Here is a 24,592-nt window from a genome sequence, read left to right as displayed (position 1 = left end):
TTGCTGGCAGTTAACCACCAATCAGGGATTGTCTAGTATGCAATGCTTAGCTTCAAGAACCAATCTGTTTAAAACACGCACCTTCTGAAAGAGTATAAAACCTCGTGCTTCTGTACAATAAATTGACATTTGCTTGCATCAAGCTGCTTCCCGTCTCTTCATTCGCCACACAAAGGGCCATAAGTCTTGCTCAGCACTTGAGGGCTATTTGAGCACGTGCCAAATAAAATAAGACAAATATGTAAATATGACTATAAGTCAATTACCTTTCTTCATACATAGCAGACAGCCCAGGGCCCACTGAGCATTTCTGCACTGCAGCGGGGCTGCATGCCAGAATCTGCCCTTGGGTTGGAATGCCACTCAAGGTTATTCCACAACACTGAGAAATTCCTTGCTGCAACAGATGCTTGGTAAGTGATAAACTTTGCAATCTTAGCTAAGTGGTATAAAGGATTGCTTGTGCACTTATAACAAGCCTGGGACTAAGTTTGGAACCAGCTGCACCTAAACTACCGTCTGGAAGGAGTTTAGAAAGCAAGGGCATCCTTTCAGAACCTCATGACTTAATGGGAGCGTCTCCCTGGAAGTTCTGTGTGACCCTGTCTTCTATGCAGTAAATTATCGTACCTTGCCATTGAATCTTAAACTGCACTCATTATCAAACTATGTTAAATTGCCTTTTTATATCAATAAACGTATTACTACTTACCTTTTACTAGTGAAGTGTGTCACTTCTTCTCTGACAGGAGGATATATACATTGAGCATGATCACTAGCAAATACCAAGCCAGATGAGCCAGCAAGTTGGATAAGTGGCTTGCAAGCCATAATTCTGGGCCACAGCAGATAATGGGAGAGAAAAGAGGGTCTACAAGTTGGCTACTGGAGGGACCAGGAGTTCCAAGTCATCTACTGTAGAGGCTGTTGGGTCAGCTGAGAAACCCATTTGTGTGTGTGTGTGTGTATGCATGAGGCAACTGGAGACAAGATCCAAGGGCATGCTACTGGGTAGACAGTGTTTGATTAGGGGGAGTTATTGGAGGAATCCTGCCTCTGTGTGTGTGTGTGTATGTGTGCATGCATGCAATTTGATCATTTTTCCAGGAACCTGTGGTTGGCTGCAAGCAACTGGTGAGAAAGAGGATACAGGGACAGACTAAATGTCTAATTATTGAAGGGATCCACTAACAGACCTTCATCCTGAACTGCCATAGAGGAGCATGCAACAAAGTTGTTGGTGCTGTTTGTGTTTGCATGAGTGCTATGTTTCCTGACTGTATTTGGCTGCACTTACAAGTAGGTGCACATTGTATAGATGTGGGTTTGTTTACCTACCAAGAACCCATGCTTAGCCTTTCTGATGGTGGAACTTGGGAACAGGTAGCTGAAAAAGCCTTGCCTCTACCCAGCTACCAGATTCAGCAATGCATAGTCTACTCTCTATTTCATCCTAAATGTCTGCTCAGTTATGTCATGGCTATATTTTTAAATTTACCCTCAGTGATTCTGTGCCTCACTGAAGTACAAAAGAATTAGAAAAAATGAAAACAAAGTTGTATTTTCAATGACTTAAAAATACAAAAAAATATTTCTGATTTTCTCTATATTAAAAAAAGAAAACCATTCCACAACTTATTTTAATAGATTTTCCTTAAGCTCAACTTTACGTAGAATTCTATATAATAATTGTAGAAAGAGTACTGAAACAGAAATCTGTACAAAACCCTAAGGAACACAAAGAGATTGTGCCTTTTGTAGATGGATATGCACTTTTAAGTATGCTTCAGCAAATGGAAAATAAACCAGTATCCAGGTGTTGAGTATATAAAGGGTCACAAACTAAAATGAGGACAGGAGTTTAAAAATAATGACAGCAAAAAATAATGAATAATTAACACAGATTAAACAGAAGTACTTGAAATGTTTTATTATGCAAATATACCTTGCAGATGGCAAGCATTTCTCATTAGGGATGTGTTAAACGGTTCAGTGAAGGTGTTGAGAATTTGAACTACCTAAACCAAATAAAAAAAAAATAAATTGAGATGTCTCTTAAATGGAAAAGATTCAAAATTTCTTAACATTTAATGCAGGCTAGAGGAATTGGCTGACAAGAACCTGATGAAATTTAACAAGAAGTTCAAAGTCATGCATCTGGGGAACAACTCCATGCACCAGCACATGCTGGGTGCCATCCATCTGGAAATCAGCTTTGCAAGAAAGGACCTAGGAGTCCTGGTGGATAGCAAGTTGAACCTAAGCCACCAATGTGCCCTTGCTTCAAAGAAGGCTAGTGATATCCTGGGCTGCATTAGGAGGAGTATTGGCAGCAGGTTGGTGGACACGATCCTTCCCATCTACTCACCACTGGTGAGGCCACAGCCTGGAGTGCTGTGTCCAGTTCTGTGCTCCCCAGTACAAGAGAGATGTGGACATACTCGAGAGAGACCAGTGAAGATCCACAAAGATGATGAAGGGACTGGAGCATCTGCCATATAAGGAAAGGCTGAGAGATCTGGGACTTTTTAACCTGGAGAAGAGAAAACTAATGGAAATTTTATCCAGGGTACTGCAACATTCCAATTGGTCTAGGTACAGCAGGAGCTGCCTGAGGCAATCTGCAGGACAGCCCAAAATTCATACTGGAAGAGTTCCTGCATCAGTCAGTTAAAACTTTTACTGTGGAGGTTTGAAGTTCAGTCAATCACCTTGTCTCACATCTGTTCACTGTATCAAACAAGTCCATCACCTCTTCTATGCAGTTTTCTAGCTGAGGAGATCCTGAACCACTCAGGGAATTAATGACTTCTGAGCATTGGAAGCATACACAGGCACAGTCCTCATATACCTAACTACACCGCCATTATAACCATAGGACAAATTTGGGCTTCAGTCCCATAGCTTAAATTTCATAGCTGTTGCTTCACTATTGCCTTTGAAGGAACTGTTCAAGACAAATTTCCCTTCTTTCTTGGACAGATTATCAAATTTGGTGAAGACTAATTTTATTACTTTTATTAAGACTTAATTTAATATCAAAATTTAAAACCTGCAAGAACCAAGAATTCTAATAGCCTGTAGAGGCTGTGTTGCTAAATAGAATAGCCTGCATATTCTTGAAGATTTACGGGTTCTTTTCCTTCCTTGAAAGAACTTGCAGCTCGTTACAGAAAATGTGGTCTGATCATTGCATTCTGTCTCCAGTAACACTTTTATTCATGGAAATATTATTACCGAAATTAATAAAACTCCACACAAGTAAACACTATTCAGATAAAGAAGGTTACTGTGATCAAAATTGTTGGCCACATGTGTATGTACCTGTGTACATTCTTTCTTTCTTTCTTTTTCTTTCCTTCTTTCTTTCTTTCTTTCTTTCTTTCTTTCTTTCTTTCTTTCTTTCTTTCTTTCTTTCTTTCTTTCTTTCTTTCTTTCTTTCTGTTGTTGTTGTTGTTGTTGTTGTTGTTGATATGCTGTGTTTTAGAGCACACGATTGAACAGAGCTATGTGAGGCTGTCAAGGGATTTTAAAGGAGTTAAAATATGCCATCAAGATCCACACCTCTTTTTAGCAGATTGAAAACTTTAAGCTTTTTATGATCTCAAAAATTTTCTTTCTTCTTGTAACACTGAAATGCATTGTAGCATTAATATCCCCCAGCGTACTTCCTTTTTGTTACTTTTTCTTTTGAAACAATGTTACATATCATACCATTTTGCAAAGGAAATTGCAGCATGTTAGCATGAGCTGAAGGCAAAGACTAGAAGGCAAAGACCAGAAAGATTATGTGTGGAATAACTTAGAAAAACAAATGAAACCCCAGTATACAGATATATTCTAGCAACTTGGTGCTACATCCTGTGATCCTATTTTAGTTCTGTAGTAATAACCTCACTTAAGGTCATGACTTTCTGCAAAAGTGGAACTTACACATTTGAGCCTAGCTTGGTTTCTGAAAAATGAAGCAGGTCTTTAAGGTTACCCTTCTTTCATTGTTCTGCTTACCCCATAAGAAAAATCCTTGAGTGAGATTATGGTGGGTATTATGTTTTCATGTAGATAAAATAAATGAATATAGAATCTCCCAACCTGATGTGTCTGGATGACTGAATCTGTTTCTTTTTGATTGCTCACTTTCTAGATCTATACATCTTGTATTTGTAATTGCATATCAGTCCAATTTAATATCTGATAGATGCTTACCCAGAATATTACATGTATGAGTAATTGGAGCTGTATCCTGAAAGTCATAAGCATGAACTCCAGGTTTCCGTTTTTTAAGTATATGTAAGACCAGTCAGGTGTTTTGTAAAAGATAAAACCTAAGTACAGTGGTGCTGTGGACAGTGTGATGCAGTTAACTGTAATTTCACGATAATATTTTTTTCTGAAAAAAAAAAAATAATTTTGAGTGGCTCCTTGCCTAAACATGGACAATAGCAAAGTTTACGCTGACATTCCTCTATCTTGCCAGTCTCCTGGATATGTCAGGAACACAGGGAGAATGTAAGTTGCAGATCTCCTTACGAAACAAACTTGAAAATATCTTCATGAAGAAAATCACTGGAGTAAGTATGACAATTAACTACTCTGGTTACAAGTCAGCACTTGGACTGGCCCATACTAGAGTAGATGTGAAAATATGCACTGGTAGAGACTTCATACAAATTATAGTTGTACAGAGCATTATAGGCACATCCTCATGTTGAGGAAGACAAGGCAATTTTAGTATAAAACAGAAAAGTAATTCCAGGACAAAGTAAAAGAGATGAAAATATCTGATACTTTTAAAAGACAAAATGAAATATCATCTTCAATAACTCATTCTTAATCTAATGATTAATTTTGACTAGGACCTATAAATTAACATATGTCTGTTAAGTTCAGAAGGCATGCAGAGCTTCTCAGTTCCCTTCTTTACCTTTTTAATACAAAAAGTCCATTCATAGCAAGTTCTGAAAGGCTGATTCAAGAACCAGGGTTGCACACACATTCTTTCTGTTTGCTTGCTAACATTGTAAGCAAAATCGTTGTAAGGTGAAAGAAATGGATACACCTAGAATGGAAAAATCCTTTTTTCTACCCAGGATTATTCTCCAGACAGCAGTTATTGTGTTTTTTATTAGTAACTCTTCTAAATACCTTAAAGAATACTGTATTGGAGGATTTTGTTAAATACCCGTGTTGTTTATTAATCTAACTTAAAATAAACAGTAAGGTCAACTCATTCTTGTGATTATAAAAACCATTTTATTCTGTTTTCTGAAAATCACGATCTATCCAGATTAATATTTCTTTATATACTGTAGCTTTAAACACTCTGTCAATTTCAATTTTTTTATCTGAAATTACACTCCATGACTGGAAACAAAATGGTACTTTGTCCAAGGCATTTCTACTGTCTTATGACCTCTTTTTCATTTTGTCCCACTTTTTCTATCTGTACCATAAGGATAATAATTCTAACACTTCCTTGTCTACTGACATAATACGTGAAGAATGACATGGGGGAGAAAAAGGGACATCTCAACTAAATAAAGTGTTTCAAATGCTGTCTTAGTGAAGTACTACAAATACACGCATCACTATCTGCTTGCTTATTGATCTTACTACTAGCACCATTATTCTGCTTTCAAAATAATTTGTTAACAAAGTTAATATTTATTTCTGTACTTATTTACACATATATTTGTCCCTACCATGGTAACTTTAAAAAAACATGTGGCTTGTTACCTCAGGTAGTAATTCAGCAACTCATGTACTGTTATCTCAGAAAAAAAATAATTAAAAAAAATAAAGATCCCACTTCTCCAAGTTACATGTTCAATATACCAAAGGCTGTTCTATATTTGAAGTATCTATGGAACTTCCTATTTTCTTTATTTCTCATTCTGTTATTTTAGTCTACTGTATCTTCTTGGTTGGCATTTTTATAACTAATGCTTGTTTGGTTGTCAGCTTTGCCCTTGGGCAAAGGTTTGATGAGCTAGTGAATGGGCACGATGCCATCCAAACAGATGTGATAGAAAATAATCAGCCAACAGACCTTCTGTATATATCAAATATGTTTTTAAAGAGCAAGATTTTAACCTGGAAATGTTCAAATAGCTGCTGACATTATGTAATATTTGGATGAAGGAGCTACCATTGCTGATCTAATTCTGAATTCTACTTAAGCACTTTGGTTTCAAAGAAAATAAGAAATAGCTTCTGAAGTCACACAGACAAGTATTTTACACTGTTAAAAACAAAGATCAATTTTCTAATAGAGCAAAGGGATTCCCCTTCTTTTTCTCTGGGTGAAAAGTTTCTTGCAATGTGCCAAATCTAACTTCTAACTTTTAATTTACAGTGATAGTGAGTTATGTAACAGTTTTAAGCTTTACCATTGACTTTCAACTCACTTAAATTTAAGCATTCAAAAATTTAATCTTTTTTTTAGATTAGTTATACAGCCTCTTTTTGTATCCAAAGGTAAGATTTCTCCAGATGGCCATTCAACCTAAATACCATAGCTGTCTAATATGGAAAAGAGTATCTTACCTTCTAAAGTAGCCTGTCATTTCTGTTCAGTGTTGCTGTAGCCTTTATATTGGATTTGCATGGCAAGGTTTTGGTAGGGTGGCTGCAGGCGTGGCTTCAGTGAGAAGCTGCTAGAAACTGTCCCCATGTCTGACAGAGCCAATGCCAGCCAGCTCTGAGATGGGCTCATCACTGGCCAAGGCCGAGCACATATGTACATGGTGGTAGCACCTCTGTACATATATATGAGATAGATATATATATATATATAATGTAACATATTTAAGAAGGGATAAAAAAAAACCAACACCAAACCTGCACAATTGCAGCCAGGAGAGAGGACCATGAATACTTGAGAGAAGCAACTGTGCAGACACCAAGGTCAGTGGTAGAAGAAGGAAGGGTAGGACATTCTTCAGGCACTGGAGCAAAGATTCCCCTGCAGCCTGTGGTGAGGACCATGCTGAGGTAGGCTGTGCCCTGCAGCCCATGGAGGACCCTACACTGAAGCAGGTGGATTCCTGAGAAAGGCTATGACCCAGTGGGAAGCCCACACTGGAGCAGGCTCCTTACAGGATGTGTAGCCCCATGGAGAGAGACGTGCTCATGCTGGGGCAGATTTGCTGGCAGGACTTGTGATCCCACAGGAGACGCAGGCTGGCACAGTCTTTTTCCTGAAGGACTACACCATGTGGAAAGGACCCATGCTGGAGTAGTTCATGAAGAACATGGAGAACTGCAGCCCATGGGAAGGACCCACGTTGGAGAAGTTTGTGGAGGACTGTCTCCTGTGCGATGGACCCCAAGCTGGAACAGGGGAAGAGTGTGAGGATTTGTCCCTCTAAGGAGTAAGGGGTAGTAGAGATAACATGTGATGAACTGACTGCAACCTCCATTCCCCATCCCCCTGTGCCACTCACAGGGAAGAGGCAGAGAAACTAGGAATAATGTTGAGCTCAGGAAGAAGGGAGGGGTGGAAGAAAGGTGCTTTAAGATTTAGGTTTTGTTTCTTATTATCCTACTTTGACTTTAGATTGGCAATGAATCAAACTAATTTCCCCAAGTAGAGTCTGTTTTGCCCCTGATGGTAATGGCTGCGTAATGTCCCTGTCCTTATCCCAGCCCATACGCCTTTCATTATATTCTTTCTTCCCTGTCCAGCTTAGGAGGAGAGTGACAGAGTGGCTTTGGTGGGCACCTGTCATCCAGTTAGGGTAAACCCACCAGACTTTCGAAGTAAAATGAAACAAAGCTTTGGGCCACTAGCATGATCATTTAATAAATAGATACATAAATAAGATTGGTTGGAATAACCATGTGAAATAAAACATGGTACAAAATGAAATTTCAATCAAATGCTATCTCATTGAATCATGAGTACTATTTTCAACAAAAAATGCAATTAAAATTTACAGTACAAACAAAAATATGATACTTGGTGTACTTCAAATATGAAATAGTTGAAATTTCAAGTATTACCAATAATCTCAATTTTTATATAAATTTGTTTTATTATTTTTGGTGTTAAGTAAATATATATAGATATCAGTCTATATTTATTTCTCTATCTGCATATATATTTCTCCTAGTACGGGGGTTCAAAAAGAGAGTCAACAAAAGCATGTTGCCTATGGCCATGCTCAGTCTATTTCTTAATAACTCCAAGAATGCAGACTCCATAATCCCTGTGCGCAACCTGTTCCAATGTTTGACCACTTTCATAGTAAAATTGTGGGTTATTACATGTTTTAAACAGATATTGCATGTATTTTGGTTTGTGCCATTTTCTGTTGTACTTTCACTAGGCACCACTGAGAAGAATCAGGTTACTTCCCCCCATTACATATTTAGATATATTGATAAGATGCCCCTGAGCCTTTTCCAGGCCTAAAGAACCACAGCTGCCTCAGTCTTTGCTCATATAACTGGTGCTTCAATTCCCTCATTATATCTGTGGCCGTTCTCTAGACTCATTCCAGTCTGTCTATGTCTCCTTTTTACTCAGAAGCCCAGAACTGGGCACAAGACTCCAAATATGGACTCACCAGTGCTGAACAGAGGGGATTATCTCTAGTCACCTGTTGGAGATTCTCTTCCTAATGTAACTTAGGTCACTGTTGGTCTTTGACACAAGACATCGTTAGCTGATGTTCAACATTTTGTCCACCAGGACCCCCACGCCATCACTACAAAGCTGCTTTATATGCAGTCAGTTCCAAGCCTGTCCTGGAGCATTGGGCTGCTCCTCTTTAAGGACAGAATTTTACATTTCCCTTTACTGAACCTCGTTAGATTCTTTTAGCTCATCTCTCCAGTCTATCAAAGTCCCTCCGAATAGTAGTACAAACATCCAGTGTATCAATGACTCCTCCAAGTTTTGTACTATTTGCAGATGATCCTTTCTGAGGTTGCACTCTATCCCATCATCCAGACCATTAATGGAGTTGTTGAACTCCATTGGCCCCAGTACTGAACCCTAGGGTTATACTTGCAGTGACTGTCCTACAGCTGGGTTTTCATGTTGCTGATCACAATTCTTTGATCCTGGCAGTTTTCAATCCACTTCCTACTCATTTATTGTTACATCAGTTTGTCAGTGAGGATGTTATGTGAGGTACTGCCAAAAGCTTTGTTAAAATTGAGATAACCAATTTAATAATCAATATTCAGTGTATAGGCATTTCAGAGAGTCACCAAGCCATGCTGATTTACCAGAAAAAGTGTGAGAGCTTCCTTCATAATGCTGTCCTTTGAACACATCCTTATTTATGTCCATATGCTCAACATGCGTTCTGGTTATGGGGGGTTTTATTGTTTTCAGGATCTCTTTTGTCTACATCATCCTTTATCTTTACTTACCAACCTGGTCTACTGTTTCCTCACTTGACTGTGAATCATCACTTCCCTCAATGCGCTTTTTTCAAAACTCTCATCACTAGGTTTGACCAGGTTGATAAATATGTCTTTTGCCCCACTTAGATACACAGCTGAATTGAATAATAAGGATAGAGTCATCATCCAGGCCATATACATATAAATTTAGACTCCCAAATTTACAAATCTACGTGAGATTGTTGTACCACCTCTTAGTATGAATCTAGAGTAGACTGCCTAGTGTTCCAGCTTCAGCTGTAACTGACTGTATTGACTATCACTGTTAATTATAATGAGATTTGAGAAATCTCGATATCATGTAGAATCCTATATTCAGTGTTCTTTTTAGGTGTTCCCTAAGTATGCAATACCATCTGGAGTGTCCTAAATTATCCATCTTGACCTCCAGCTACCAGCTCAGAAGTGTGTTGGTATATTCTGTGTCAAATCTGCTTTGATTTCTCAGATATCCTAGGAAACTTAGTAGATAGTAGGGACTTGCCTTAGGGTAACTGGTTTGAGATGTTAGAAACCTAAATCCCACTCTAAATGTTTTCAAAGGACTAAGAACTAGAGTAGAGCAGAAAGCTACTATTATCCTCGCACTGAGAAAGTAAATTGGAGAAATAAGTCCTCTATTTTGTTTTATACAGATATTTGCCAGACAGGCAGAAGCACAGTTCCAAAGCAGACACAGATCTGCAATTGCTTGCTCAACTAACTGAGGATCTTGAAGCTACATGCATTCTGTAGCATGGACTGAGGGACATGGGGAAAAATACCATTCTATGTATAAGATTGTGTCATAGGCATTTGGCTGCAGCAGAGCATGAAGGGAACAGAGGATATAAACCCATAAGAAAATGGGCTTTAGAAGTCCTATGGCACAAGGAACGTTTGCTTTTTTAATAGGGATTCTTACAGTTCTGCAAAATATTATTATAATTCTGCAAAATAGAAACACATAGATTTTTTTTGCTTTCTCAGTAAAAATATTTATTTATTAAATATAAAAAAAGAATTTATTAATCACTCTATAATTTAGCACTTGCCTAGCATTTTAAAGCCTTAAACCAATTTTCAGACCTATTTCAGTATTTGACATTGTAATTAGCTAGTAAATCAGTAGTAGGACAGCTGTAATTATTCCTGCTGTTGATGTAATCTTAAAACCTGCAGACATTTACTACTACTAGTTTACATTTTGCATGAAAATACAATAGCAAAAAAATGCTTTTTCACTGATTCACAGGTACTTCTGTCTGTTACTAGATAAGATAAACTAACAAAAAAACCCAAAAACCTAATGGTGCAATCATTTCATTTTAGGTGGGGGGAAATTCAGATAACTGGCTTGTTGCATTCTTAGTGCCCTAATAAGTGTTATACAGAATGATGTACTTTCCCAACTGATTTTTCACATACAGTAAATCTTTTTGTAGTGCTTGCTCACTGAGTGAATAGTAGTGTACAGATTCTGTTGACATTTTCTCAGCAAAAGATTTTTTTCTGCTGCATAAATAAAATCTAAATGAACAGATCTTTACATCAGAAAGTTTTAGATCAGAATATTTTCATTTTTTAAAATATTCTGTTTCATTAAGCCAAATTTCAGAATCTCTCCCCCCACCCCCAATAGTTTGTCAAGGGTTGGACACCCAGACTGAGATTCACTAAAAAGAAGGGAGTGAGAAACCTTATTGAAAATATCCAAAATGTGATGCCACTGAAATTAGGAATATGAAAACTTCTTAACACCAATGTAGCCTTAAGAAACAGGCATTCCCTTATTGCAGTGCTGGATGCACTGGGGGTTTGTTCTATCTAACGTGCATGCCATATGTTACATTCAGGCAGATAGATCATACATATCTATATGCATTTCATTTCTCAGAAAAAAATCATACATATTCACTCAATACGCAGTGCTATATTAATTAAGCATGAGACATGCTCCTTACAGGTGTTTAATAAAACTTCTGGGGGTCTCAAACGATAACCAACCCTCTAGTTACAGCTGACTGAGAACTGAACCTCAATTATCTTTCCCTGTATGGACTTGTCTTGACGACAGTTCAACTTCTTTTGGCAAGTTTGGTTTCAGATACAGCTTTGCAAGAAGAATTTTTGTTTTAGTTCCTTCTTGGTATTATTGGTTAACCTTCCCTTAATGATATACTACTGCACAACTACTGTTTGATGGTAATTATCCATAATAATTATACTGAAACAAACAGTATATGGTAACTGTGATGTTTTGATGTAATTCTGTTTTAAAAAAAACAAAAGCTCTGATATGAAATGTAAATCAAGTTTGAAACCTTGAATATTGTCATGAAGCTAAAGTGTCATTCTAAAGCCAACTACAATAAGCAGTGATGTCTTCATCAAAAGTATTTCTTGGAAAAACCTATGCCTAGTAATGTTTACAAAAAGTACACAATTAAAAGACAATTATTGTTCCTTGATATATAAATATTTTGAAATTCATTTGGCCAATGACTTAGGAATCCAGTGAAATTTTTGTCAGAAACAGAATTGTATTATTTCTGAAAAACAGAAATGGCTTAATCATTATTTATTAGCCCCTCTCAAACTTTCAAATCCACATGCTTAACTCACAGTTCTCTTAACCTTTAACTGCCTAAGTACTGATAGTGCTTAATTAGTTTCCCATTCCAAAACTTTCCTCTTCTGGACAGACCTTCTAGATCCCTGCCACATTGCACAAAAAGACCCACTAAGGCCATTCAGTTATTATATTTCTGATTATAGATTTTAATACCTGACAAGAAGGTAATCCTCCTTCAGCAAGAGATTCCATGGCTGCTTAGACAGGTTTAGTATAGACAGATATATCTGCTATATATCCTCTTGTGTTACAACATGAAATCTATATTGCCTGAGTCTCACAGAGAACTGCTAAAATTGCTTTTTGTGCATTTTAAGTCTATAGGGTGATATGTGGCAATAGTAAATCATTCTAGCCAGGTTTACTGCAGGGTGCTTCCTGTATAGCTTTGATAAGATTAAAGTGGTCAAATGAAATATAGCCCTGGTCTGAACTGAATACAGCTATTGAAAAAGGAAAGGCAGATGGGGAGATATTCCAGGTAATACCAGCATCTCCTTTCTCTCCTTATTGATACCTTAGACTCCTTGGCTCTGAGCTGGAGTGAATTCTTACAGTAGGTATGGAAGGAGTGACCCCATGTCTTTCCAAATTTTTCTTTATCCCTTCTGCCCCTGCTACCCCACTCAGATAAGGGCCATTTTCTGAGCACCTTTAGAGATGTTAATTGGTGCACTACTGGCAGTTCTATATGAGAACAGCAGACCCCAAGGTGTACTTCCAGCTATCTCCCATTGCTAACAGAGTGACAATGTCTAGGACCTGGCGTCACTGATCTTCTAGTTTTTCATTATGTATGTTAATCATAGACTTTACTGGGATAAGCTGTCCCTCAGCAGAAGAAATGTAGGGGGCCTGGGGGCTTAACAGGGAAGAATGGGGTGTAGAGGACCAAAAGGTTCAAAGGTAGAAAACCTCTTTGTATTATCTCTGAGGAATGACAGTATAGCTTTTTACGTACTGTTCCTTCCAGTTTCCCTTAGTCTTGCAAAATCCGTCCTTACCTTGGTTTTAGTGTCTCTTTGCTTCGTGTCACTTCAGAAACTCTGATGATGTTTTCCATTTATAAAAGATTCTGTGTGACCTAGAATGCACCAGTTAGCATTTGTGAAGCAGGCAACCTTCTCTCTGCCACCCAGCTACATCCTTTTAGTAAGCATCCAGTAAACAGTAAATAAAGAAAAGACTGATCATTTCTTACTGTACTGCGTTTGCACGGCAAGGTTTTAGTAGAAGATAAAACCAGAAGCTGCTCCTATGCCCAGCAGAGCCAGTTCCAAGATGGAACCTCCACTGATCAAAGCTGAAGCAATCAGCAATGCTGGTGGAGCTTCTGTGATAACATATTTAAGAAAGGGTAAAACTTACTATGCCACATCTGTTTGAGAAAGGACTGAGAAAATGTGAGAAAAACAGCCTTGCAGACATGAAAGTCAGTGAAGAAGGAGGGGGAGGAGGTGCTCTAGGCACCAGAGAAATTCCCTTGCAGCCCATGGAGAAGACCATTGTGAAGCAGGCTATTCCTTTTCATCCCATGGAGGACCACAGTGGAACAGATATCCACACTGCAGCCCATGGAGAGCCCTTTGCCAGGGCATGTGGATATGCACTGAAGAAAGCTGCAGGCCACGGAGAGATCATGCTGGAGGAGGCTTTTGGTAGGACCTGAAGCCTGTGGAGATGAGCTCATGCTGAAGCATATTTTCTTGTAAGAACTGTGGCCTGTGGGGGAAACATGCTGCAGCAGTTCTTGAAGAATTGCAGGCCAGCTGAAGGACCCATATTGAAGGACTTAATGAAGGACTGTATCCTATGGTAGGAACCCTGCACTGGAGCAGAACAGAGTGAGGAGGAAGGAGCAGCAGAGACAAAGCACATGAACTGACTGCAACCCCCCTTCCCCATCCCCCTGAGTTGCTCAAGGAGGGAGAAGGTAGAAGAGTTATGAGTAGAGTTGAGCCAGGGAAGAAGGAGGGGTGGGAGGAAGGTGGTTTTCATTTTATATCTCATTATCCTACTCTGATATTAATTTGGAATAATTTAAATTAATCTTCCCCAAGTCAAGTCTGTTTTGCCTATGATGGCAATTGTAAGTGATCTCCCTGTCCTTATTTTGATCCATGAGCTTTTTATCATATTTTCTTCCCTGATTCTGTTGAGGAGGGAGAGTGACAGAGCAGCTTTGTGGGCACCTGATGACCAGCTAAAGTCAACTCATCGCAGTTAATGTGGGCATTTCTGAAAAAAAAATAATGTTTTGTCAGCAAAGATGGAAGAGGAATTTGTGTTACAATCATGACAAGATGAAATATGATGAACTTAGCTGTACATCAAAACTGCACAGTATGTTCATAAGGATGGGATTAATATGAATGCTACAACTGCCGGAGTCAATAATAGACCAGAAAGGCCCAGAGAAAAAAATCAACCAAACCAACAACTGACCCATCTTCAATGATTCAGGATATTTTTAAGGTTTGGCCTCTTTAGAAAGTGCTGGCAACTTCAGAGGAGGGAAAAGGTGAGGAAAGGGAAATGTGAGAGATTCCTTTTTCAGTGATGTAAAACATGTTATTCTGAAATGAAATATCCAGTCTGTTTTTACACACAGAGAGAATTACTGAGGGATCCTCAGGTGGTGTTCAGAGATCAGGGCCATGTCAGAACAGTAGGGAAGTAATGGCCCTCATAGCTCCAAATTTACAGCTTTTGGGCAGCACTGGCAACCAGCATACGGGGGAGACACTCTGAGTCTCTGACAACTGACTTAGTAGGAATCATTTGATTCTGCTAAAATACTGCAGCTGTGATACTAACTATCCAAAGGACAATATTAAAGAAAGAAGGAAGCAAAATAAAACCAAGTTACCTGCCCTCCTTTCCTTGTGAAGTCTGTGCAAGACCACTATATCTTCAGCCCTTTTTTTTTGATAGTCTTTACACAAGATGGAGATTTAAAAAGCAAGCAACATTGAATATGTACTAGTTACACTGGAGGGTTATTCTATTAAATAATAACTTTTTAATCATAAGAAGTGTACAAGTCCTGTTTATTTTAGCTCTGGAAGAACTTGCATGATGTTCTTGAGGTTAAACTCTTTTAAACCTGTTGTTTCTTGTTTCGTCTTCATAGCATGAGTTTCTATGTCAAATTTGATTGAGTTTATTAATGGCAGAAGTCACTAAAACCTTAACAAATGCACCTTCAAGCAAGCTTGCATTAAATATACAGGAAGTGAAGATATTATATCTAAACAACTTAAAAGGTAAAACATGAAACAAAACTTTGTTCTTGCAGTTTTGCTGTTATGATTGAATGGAAAGTTTTTTTGTGTAGGAAATATTAAAAGTTTAAAGGAATTTGCTTCTTTCTCTTTAGGGAACTTGGTCAATTCAGATTCTGGTTGTTCTTACTGATGTTCACATTCAAAGTAAAAAAAACCAAACAAACATAGTCACTATGTGTTGTGGACACCAAAAGTTCATGGACCATGACCTGGAAAGCTGACGTGTTTCTGAATCTTATAGTACAATCCTTACTAACTGCTTCCTTATTTATGCCCTTACATTTGGTAGCTGGAGGGACCTCTATATCCTGTTGTGGTTTAACCCTGGCAGGTAATTAAGTGCCATGCAGCTGCTCGCTCCCTCCCCCCCTCAACCCAGAGGGATGGGGAGAAGACTTAGAAAGGAATGTAAAACTCGAGGGTTGAGGTAAGAACAATTTATTAATTGAATTAAAGTAAAAATGAAAGAGCAATAGTGATAACAACAATTATAATGAAATGGAGGGAAAGGGGGAGAGGAATGAAATCCAAAGGGAAGGCAGAAAAGGAAACAAGTGATGCACAATACAGTTGCTCACCACCCACTGACTGATGCCCAGCCAGTACCCGAGCAGTGACTGTCTGGCCCCGGTCACCACCCACTCCCCACTCCCCTCAGTTTCTATACCAAGCATGATGCCCCATAGTATGCAATATCCCTTTGTCTAGTTGGGGTCACCTGTCCTGGCTGTGTCACCTCCCAATTTCCTGTGCCCCTCCAGTCCTCTTGTTGGCAAGGCCCAGAGAACTGGAAAGTCCTTGACTCTAGTATAAACATCACCAAGCAACAGCTAAAACCATCAGTGAGCTATCAACATTGTTCTCACATCAGAGCCAAAACACAGCACTGCACCAGCTACTAAGAAGAAAATTAACTCTATCCCAGCTGAAACCAGGACACCTGTGCATATCAGCACACATCTAACTTTTAGGATTGATTCAGATCTTTTTAATTCAGTACTTTATCTTGATTTCAAGTAATTTCTTTAAGGATTTAATGAGGTTTTTTCGTCATTCTCTATAAAGAGTTGTTGAACGGGACTATGAAGTCAACATCATTTGTACAGCTAAGGTTTCACCTTTGGTTGTCTCACTGCCTTCTCACATACTATGGATTTTCCTGTTTTGGCTCCATGTAAAAAAGCTTTTTCTACTTTAATTCCTAAAATGAAGACATCTGATAGTTGTCTGATATATTTTTGTCTTCCTTCTCTGTTGGCCTGTAATCATTCGGTCAGCTTCTCATCTGCTTTTATTGCTGTCACTAATGCTCTAAAGATATTGGGTGTCAACAAGCTTATCTGCTTGGAAATGCCACTCATTCTGAAGTTGTTGGGCATTCTATATTCTTTTATTTGGAATGTAATCTAAAGCCTATTTGAGTCCTGTGGAATTCCTGTAGTGGGTTATCTAATAGGTGATATTTTCCAGAATCTGCGCTGTCACAAGAATCTGATCTATATTATGCTTCACTCCTCTGGAAAAGTCACTGGCAGGTACTTCTTCATTCATGTCTCCAGCATCCTTGTAAATGCCAGTAGAATTAATAACTTCCTATTCAATATTTCTTTCATCTGTTCTTCTCTCCCTTCTTGTAGATTGGTTTTCTCATTTGCTTATGCTTGGTCTTTTCTGGAATTGGTGTTAAACATCATCTGGATTTCATATTTCTTGTTTTTTTCATATTTTTCTTGCATGATCTCAGAAGTCTTGTTATTTTTAAGTCCTTATTATTTCCCCTTCCTGGATTCATATTTATCAAGATTTGTGCTGATACTCTTGTGTTTACTTCCAAGAATTCTAAGATTTACTTTCACTCATTTACTTGAGGGATATCTCTCTTGAGAGAAATTTCTTCAGGCTTATTTCAGCTACTGTGATTACACACTGTACAGCTTTCCAAAATCTTCTTTCCATCATTTATTCATTTCATATCATTAGCAATTTGTCAACACTTGTATCTCACTACTAACATCTTCAATTCAGATCTTCCAGTCATCTGGCTTATCACACAAGGCCTGTGTCACATTTCTGCTCCCATGTTCAGCCGCTTTACATTATTTGCCTATTGTTTAGTATTCAATTTCCGGTTTGGGTCTCTGATCAATTAACTGTATTCTGCTTTCAGATTTACTTCTTCCATTTTATTCTTGTTCAGTTTCTTCTAGCTGTTCATCATTTTGTGCTTCATCTATTATATTCTTCTATTCATCTCTTAAGCTTAGAATGTTTCTCTGGCTGGTCCTGTAATATTTCAGTTCAGTTGTCTCATGCTCTTTCTCCATATGTATTCATTTCTAGAAGTAATTTCATACAACAAATCAAACAACTTTCTTTTTACTCAAATTGGCAACTTGATCCAGGTGATGTCCCTGGACCCCTTTTGTCCCTTTACAAAAATATTGATCCATTTCTTCACCTGGGATAAGCCAGTTTCCTTTATGATTTTCTGTAAATTATGGTTAACTTACACTTAGTTTATGAACAGACATGTCAGACTTACTCTCTTTCACAATAACAGTGAAATGGAGATTATTCAGCAATAGTAGAAAGCAGAAATGGAGATGGGGATCCTGATGGAGACCAAGTTGAATGTGACTCAGCAGGGTACCCTTGTGGTGGTGACGGCCATCTTTATAGTGGGTTAAAACAGTAAGAGTACAGCCCCAAGTTAGAAGTAGCCAGTGGGTCCAAGGAAGTAATTATTCTTCGCTATTCACCACTTCTAAAACTGCAGATGCAACAGTGCCTGGTACTGATACAGTCTGGAGCACCCAGGTAAAAGAAAAACATTGGCAAACTAGAAAGGTTTAACATATGGCCACAAAGAAGGCTGGGGGCTTGTATGGGAAGATCAGGTTTATTCATCCTGAAGAAGAGATCTATTTCCCATTGCTGGCATGGAAGGGGAAATTGCTTGCCTTTAGCTACCTAATGAGTAGTAATAAAAGAAAAAAAAAAAATTGCTGAATTTTTCTCAGAGTTGTGCAGCAAAAGGGTGATAGGCAACTAGCACAAGTTGCAGCAAGAACATTTCCAAATAGATATAAAGAAAAAAGTCACAGTGGCATTTGTCAGAAAGTGGAACAGGCTGCCCAGAGAGGTTGTGAAGTCTCCGTCCCTTGAAAGAGGGGCATAGCCCTAAGCAATCTTCTATAATCTGACTTTACTTTGGCCAGCGGGTTGTACCTCCAGAGGTACATTACAATCTAAATCATTCTGTACTTATTCAAAGTACATTTCTGGAATGCAATTTTTTTTTAATTTTTTTTTTTTTTTTTTTTAGTGTAGGATCACAGTCTCAACTTCCTCTAATGAGTTTTTAATGAAAGAATAAGGACCACTAATCAGAATATGATCAATATGAAACACAGATAAAGAAGCTGAACAACTAGCCCCAATCTGTTTTCCTTCAAGTTTTACAAGAGTTATATACTCCCAAGATGCTACACAGTGCCACCATTTTTTCCTGTTAAGGAACCACGTCAATAACTGATCAATTGCAGTCTGTATGTGAGGATGAATAGATGAAAGATATTAATAGTATTGTACTGGATTTTATGAATTCTCAGTTTTGGAGTGGTGGGGAGGTTGAAGAAAACTGGGATGTGACATACAATTTTGGATATAACTCTCTGATAAATCTACACTCATTAAACAGCACTCCCAAAAATATTACCTACAAGCATAGCAGAAAGGCTTTTAAGGTAAATTGTTTTCCTAAAAGCAAGCACACAAACCATACACAGGTATAGTATACTGCAGCCTAGAAAACCACACATAACCTCCATTCTATATCTCTGTTCTACATTATACTGAAGAGTACTCATAATCTTGAACTTGTATACTTAATTATTAACAAGTGTATGGCCTTTCTTAGAAATTTATATATTTCACATTCACATTATTATGGCTTTCTCTTAGGAAACATACAATAAATTTCAGGTTTCCTTGAATTCATCAGCAAAACTTGTTATGAATGTCTAAAGAGCTAGGATTTCACGCACTGACGTTAGTTAACCTTCATAGTCAATAACAGCATATGCTCTCTTGACAGATGGCAATTGTTCTGTGAGATGTAATCATATAAACATGGACATGTCAGAGTTTAACTAAAAAAAGAGAAAAAATCCCCAAGAATTATGCAAATTAACGGGTATTCTAGATGATCAGGGTTATCTCTAAATACTTAGATATTTCTCACTTTTCATCACTAATAGAAATCATGACAAGAGAGCTGTGTATATTAAAAGATTTTCATCAGGAAAAAGGTGGTAAAAATTATGATCAATTATTTCATTTAATTAAAGGTGGATGATGCTTCAAAGCCACTAGAGGAAAGCTTCTTGAAATTTCCCAGAGTTACTTAAAATTTCATTTTTTCAAATCACATGGTATACCATTTAATAAAAAATCCCCACACTTTATTGAAACAGAAAAAAAGCCTACATAATAAAATGTGCTAAAATAGCAATATTCAATATTGTCAGGAATTCATAAGATATGCTTGATACTTCACTGAAACATGGAGCTCTATGGCAGTCTCTCTGGAATCTGATGAGAAGTACTGAATTAATTTTATTTTGTTTCCACTATCATATCCGAGAAAATGCTGGGTTCATAGTAAGTACAGGGCATGAGATTAATCTTGAACAAGGCAAAAGCTTTCTTTGATCCAACTTTACAGGTTAGGCCACAGAGTCAATTCCAGCTCTCTCAGCAGCCATGGATGCAACCCTATCTGTTCTATTGCTTTGTATGGGCCAAGGTTGCTCAAGTGACATTCAGCATAAAGGTCTGAAAGACCTTGTTGATGACTGAGGCTAAGGTGTTGAATACCTCAGCTTTATATGTACCTGTTGTCACTGAATCACTCGGCCTATTCAGGGAATCATATTCTTTGTTCAGCTTTAATCAGATACTCCTCTCTTCATATTCAAAAAGTTTCAAGGGCCACTTCTGCGCTTTGTTAGCCACATCATATCATATTAAAGAACTTCTATATTAATTGAGTATAAATAAATGTGCATGTAAAAATAATTGCATTAATTTTTGCTGGGTTTTTTTGACTTTTCTTCTTCCAATGATCTATTTTTCTTCCCAGGTAATGTTTCTTGCCCATAGACAATAACATGATTTTTTTTTGTTTTGGTTTAGTTTTGTTTTTATTATTGTCATGTTCTTATTGTTGTTGTTGTTACTGTTATTGTTATTACAATGATACAGTTAGAGTGCTACTAAAGTGAAGGACTCTAGAAAAAAAAAAGTCAACAGAGGATATCCCAAAGGTCTCAACATTTTAATAGGAAATCAGTCTGAAACAAATAAACACATGAAATGGGATTTTCTTAGGCTGTTTACAAAAGAGTATTTATTATTCTGGCAACAGTATTATTTTTTGACCCAAGTTAACATTTGTGCATTTTACAGAGTGATCATTTTAGGAAGCCATTTACAAGAAAAGTAGTTTGTTTACTAACAGGCTGAGATGACCAGGAAGTTTGAGACAGCATAGAAATATAAAAAGAAGGACAGCAGCAAATATGGCAACTATGAGAAAACACCCATGAGTGAGCACAAAGGAATCAAGAAAAGAATCATAAGAAATGGCAGCAGATATGCAAACAAGAATTAGTCTGTACGTTTCATAATATGTGTTATCAGTTGTGCAATTCAGTTATTGTTATGTATTTTAGCTTAAAGTTTAATTTATATAAACCATCTGGACTGTTGATAAATAAAAACTGACAAAAATAATTCAAAAATTTGTTTGAAGAAGTTGTTTGCCCCAAAGAATTAATTCATTGCTTGTTTGGGTAAATACCATCACTCTAGGAGATTATCCAGTCTTTTTAAGTAGTAATTCAGAGAAATGTACTAATAGGTCATTGAGTTAATCATCCAGGGAAAGGTATTACCAAAATAGGTGCATGTACACCTACATTTTCTACACGAGTACTATAATTTTATTTGGTACAGATTTAATGAGAAAGCATGGTTGTGATCAATATAATAATAGATATTTAGCCTCTTGGAAATATTTGCATGACTATGCACATAATATTTTTAAATGATAATTTTGTTCTGTTTTACATACTTCAGAAAGAGCAACCAGGTTATACTATCTAAAGACTGCAAAAAGTTCTATTGTCATAATGTGGGACAATTTTTTTTTTTAAAACTTGGTATTTTTCACTTACTTTCAAATATTTGCCCGTAATTGAATTTAGGATATAGTGACTCTATATGCAGATGAAATAACTTTATTTTTCTGAGCTACAGATACATAGAATTTAATAGCATTATCTGCTAAAACATCACTAGGATTAAGCAATAATTTTTAAAACAGAAAATGTCTGTACATTAATTCTAATAACTGTAGAGGTAAGATGCAGCTCAAAGCACTTAAGCATGCAGAACAAAAAGAACAGCTTTTTTGCATTGTACAGCAATTGTACTTGGTTATCTTGATGTTATTACTCTTTTTATGTCTGTTAGACACCGTGTTTAGTTAGCATATTAAAAAAAAAAAAATATAAATAATTTCAAGTTCCTACTGGCCTCTCCTGAAATGTCAGCTCTCAGATTTTATAATGTTTTGTACTTCTTAAAATGAAAAGTTTGATTGTACTCATGTGAATTTTCCTGTAGAAATACAAAAATTAACCTATAGCAGACTGAATGACCCATTACCAGAGCTTCTGTGTATTAGATCACAGGTATTTCCATGTGTAAACAGTGAGCTAACAATAACTCTTGCATAAGACAACAAAAGGTTTTATTCCTTTTTTTTCTCTCTTGTCTCATGTACATGCAATCCCATTATTTTTCTTATTTAAACCTTAGTAGCTAGATGATCATTGATTTTGTCAAGTGTTAAGTCAATTTATATAAAGGATGTCACACATGCCTTGTGTAAGTAAGTTTTCTGGCTTCTGACAAATTTCCATTGTATGCATTCAAAAATAAGTGCTTGATAGGCATTGTAATCCGTCTTGGCGTACATGGAAGTTTACTTGACAATTGTTATGGCTGAGGATGAAAAGAATGAAAGATTGGCCTGTATATAGGCTGAAAGTTCAAAGGGCAAAGAGACAAATGTGCTTAACCTACATGTATTTTTGCAATCATTCTGCAAAGAATGCTTTGTTCTCTTCTTTTGTCAAAGAATTTTCTTTCTTATGTATATTTCCCCTCTTCTATAAATGTATACTTCTGCTGTGATCAGTTGTTTGAGAATAGAAGTATATGGCCTATGTATGAAAGTGCTACAGTTAAATCATAGAATATGATTAATAGAATCATAGAACAATTTAGGTTGGAAAAGACCTTTGAGATCATCAAGTCCAACCTTTAACCCAGGACTGACAAGTCCATCACTAAACCATGTCACTAAGCACCGCATCTACAGGTTTTTTAAAAACCTCCAGAGATGGTGATTCCACCACCTCCCTGGGCAGCCTGTTCCAATGCTTCACCACCCTTTCATTGCAGATTTTTTTCCTAATATCCAATCTAAACTTCCTCTGGTGTAACTTGAGGCCATTTCCTTTTGTTCTGTTGCTTGTTATCTGGCAGAACAGACCTCCTTTCAGATAGTTGTAGAGAGCAATAACAACCCCACTGAATCTCCTCCAGACTAAACAACCCAACTTCCCTCAGCTGCTCCTCATAAGACTTGTTCTCTAGACCCTTTACCAGCTTCGTTGCCCTTCTCTGGGCACCCTCCAGAACTTCAACATCCCTCTTAAAGTGAGGGGCCCAAACCTGAATGCAGTATTTGAGGTGTGACCTCACCAGTGTCAAGTACAGGGGAACAATCTCCTCCCTTGCCCTGCTGGCCACACTGTTTCGGATTTGAGCCAGGATGCTATTGGCCTTTTTGGCCACCTGGGCACACTGCTGGCTCATGTTCAGCCAGCCATCAACCAGCACCCCCAGGTCCTTTTCCCCCAGGCAGCTTTCCAGCCACTCTTCCTCAAACCTGTAGTGTTGTGTGGGCTTGTTGTGAACCAAAGGCAGGACTCAGCACTGTGCCTTGTTGAACCTCATACAATTGGTCTCAGCCCATCAGTCCAGCCTGACCCTCTGCAGAGCCTTCCCACCCTCAAGCAGATCAACAGTCCCACCCAAACTGTTGTCATCTGCAAACTTACTGAAAGTGCATTCAATTCCCCCATCCACATCATTAATAAAGATATTAAATAGAACTTGGCCCAATACTGAACCCTGGGAAACACCACTTATGACTGCCCACCAACTAGAGTTACCCCCATTCACCATCATCATTCTTTGGGCTTAGCTGTCCAGTCAGCTTTTTACCCAGTGAAGAGTATGCCCATCCATGCCATGAGCAGCCAGTTTCTTCAGCAGAATGCTGTGGAAATCAGTGTCAAAGGCTTTTCTGAAGTCCAGGTAGACAACATTCACAGCCTTTCCGTCATCCACTAGGGGGTCATTTTGTCATAGAAGGAGACCAAGTTAGTTAAGTAGGACGTGCCTTTCCTAAACCCATGCTGATTTGGCCTGATCACCTGTTTGTCCTGTAAGTGTCACGTGATGACATTCAGGATGATCTGCTCCATAACCTTCCCTGGCACCTAGGTCAAATGGACAGATCTGTAGTTTCCCAGCTCTTCCTTCCTGCCCTTCTTATAGGCACCACATTTGATAACTTCCAGACAACTGGGAACTCCCTGGTGAGCCAGGACTGCTGATAAATGATTGAAAGTGTCTTGGTGCACACTTCTGCCAGCTCCCTCAGTACCCTTGGGTGGATCCCATCTGGCCCCATAGACTTGTGTGTGTCTAAGTGGTGTAGCAGGTTGCTGACCATTTCCACTTGGATTATGGGGCTTCATTTCTGCTCCCTGTCCCTGTCTTCCAGAACAGTGTGCTGGATACCCCAAGAATAACTGATCTTACTATTAAAGACTGAGACAAAGTAGGCATTAAATAATGCCCTTTCCTTATCCTTTGTTACTGTTTCCCCCTGCATCCAATAAATGCTGGAGATTCTCCTTAGCCCTCCTTTTGTTGCTAATGTATTTATAGAAACATCTTTTTTTGTCTTTTATGACAGTAGCCGGATTAAGTTTGAGTTGGACTTTTGCCCTTCTAATTTTCTCCCTGATAATCTGACAACATCCTTGTAGTCTTCCTGAGTTGCCTGCCCCTTTTTCCAAAGGTCATTATCTCTCATTATTTCCTGAGTTCCTGCCAAAACTGTGTTCAG

At 37.9% G+C, this 24,592-nt stretch overlaps 1 long non-coding RNA gene across 1 annotated transcript in view; it reads left to right on the top strand.

Annotated features, from left to right (window-relative positions):
- Nucleotides 1-24,592, top strand: part of LOC308059677 — a 214,256-nt gene that overhangs the window by 3,644 nt on the left and 186,020 nt on the right. Inside the window, exon 2 of the long non-coding RNA XR_013926364.1 lies at nt 176-23,390. This is a non-coding gene — a long non-coding RNA (uncharacterized lncRNA). The remainder of the gene's footprint in view (nt 1-175; nt 23,391-24,592) is intronic.

The sequence above is a fragment of the Falco punctatus genome, assembly GCF_963210335.1.
Source record: "Falco punctatus genome assembly, chromosome: 2".
Taxonomy (NCBI): domain Eukaryota; kingdom Metazoa; phylum Chordata; class Aves; order Falconiformes; family Falconidae; genus Falco; species Falco punctatus.
Note: the sequence above shows the minus strand (reverse complement) of the source record. Positions and strands in the feature narration are given on the sequence as shown.